Raw genomic sequence first — 1,620 nt, forward strand, 5'->3', positions numbered from 1 at the left:
GCTTGGTAAAGCCCACTGAGTCAGTTTTTGCAAAGACAAAAGTCTTGTCGCCTTGTCATATGATGCACCCAATCCTAGATTACAGCCTCACCTGTGATCAATAATTGATCAATCAATTAGTGGGTGTGTATAAAAAGAACCCCAGCACACCAGACCTTCACATCAACTGCAACTTGACATGCCTAAGATTCACCCTGAGACCAAAGCGTTGATTATCAAGAGGCTGAAGACCAGATCCACTGCTGAGGTGGCTGACACCTTCAATGTGTCTCGGCGTCAAGTACAAAGAATAAGAAAAAGATTTGAAGAGACTGGAGATGTTTTTGACAAGCCCAGGTCCGGCAGACCCCGCAAGACAACTGCTCGGGAGGACCGTTTGTTGGCTCGAAAATCCAAGGCCAGCCCCTTTTCCACTGCAGCAGAGCTCCACCAGGCCTGGTCACCTCAAGTCCCCGTGTCAACTAGGACAGTTTGTAGAATTCTGTCTCGAAATGGCGTCCATGGTCGAATCAGTGCCCAGAAACCAGCACTAAACAAAAGGCAATTAAAAAAACGTGTGGCATTTGCCAAGGCCCATAGCCTGCTAAAAGGATGGACGCTGGAAAAGTGGCAGAAGGTGGATTTCTCAGATGAATCTTCAGTTGAATTACATCACAGCCGCCGCAAATATTGCAGGAGACCTACTGGAGCCCGCATGGATCCGAGATTCACCCAGAAAACAGTTAAGTTTGGTGGCGGAAAAATCATGGTCTGGGGTTACATCCAGTATGGGGGTGTGCGAGAGATTTGCAGGGTGGAAGGCAATATCAATAGCCTAAAATATCAAGAAGTATTAGCTACCTCTTACATTCCCAACCATACAAGGGGTCAAATTTTGCAGCAGGATTTTGCTCCATCGCATACTTCCATCTCTACATCAAAGTTCCTCAAGGCGAAGAAGATCAAGGTGCTCCAGGACTGGCCAGCCCAGTCACCAGACCTGAACATCATTGAGCATGTCTGGGGTAGAATGAAAGAGGAAGCATGGAAGACGAAACCAAAGAATCTTGATGAAATCTGGGAGGCATGTAAGACTGCTTTCTTTGCTATTCCTGATGACTTCATCAATAAATTGTATGAATCATTGTCGAACCGCATGGATGCAGTCCTTCAAGCTCATGGAAGTCATACAAGATATTAAATATGGATCTCACAGCACCACTACTTAATTCACTGATGTTATGCAACATATTTTTGTATTTGAAGTAAATTATTTGTTCAATTTTCACATTACTCTCTGTAGGCGACAAAACTTTTGTCTTGCCAAAATCTGACCTTTCTGTGTTCATTAAATGATCAATCTTTCTTCAGTGAAGCAAATTTATTTTAGTATATTAAACATAATTTGGGAGGGTTTTAGCTTTCATATGAGCCATTTCTAAAACCAATGGATAAATTAAAAGTCAGGTTATAAGCTGTTGTTTCTACAAAATGGATAAGTGACAAGACTTTTGTCAGGGACTGTATTCAAAGACACAGAGCTGAATGAACTTTAGTCATTTACAAACGTCTGCTGTTAAATTCTGTAAAACTACTGTAAAGTAACATGAAGAAATAAAAGACAATTGGGTTTTGAAGATA

At 42.0% G+C, this 1,620-nt stretch overlaps 1 long non-coding RNA gene across 1 annotated transcript; it reads left to right on the forward strand.

The window, feature by feature from the left end:
- Window positions 1-482: 482 nt before the first annotated feature.
- On the forward strand, window positions 483-1,344 carry LOC117754688. Its single transcript, XR_004612482.1, has 2 exons — window positions 483-866; window positions 932-1,344. It is a non-coding gene; the product is annotated as an uncharacterized LOC117754688 (long non-coding RNA).
- The last annotated feature ends 276 nt before the right edge of the window (window positions 1,345-1,620 follow it).

Source organism: Hippoglossus hippoglossus, chromosome 21 (genome assembly GCF_009819705.1).
Source record: "Hippoglossus hippoglossus isolate fHipHip1 chromosome 21, fHipHip1.pri, whole genome shotgun sequence".
NCBI lineage: Eukaryota > Metazoa > Chordata > Actinopteri > Pleuronectiformes > Pleuronectidae > Hippoglossus > Hippoglossus hippoglossus.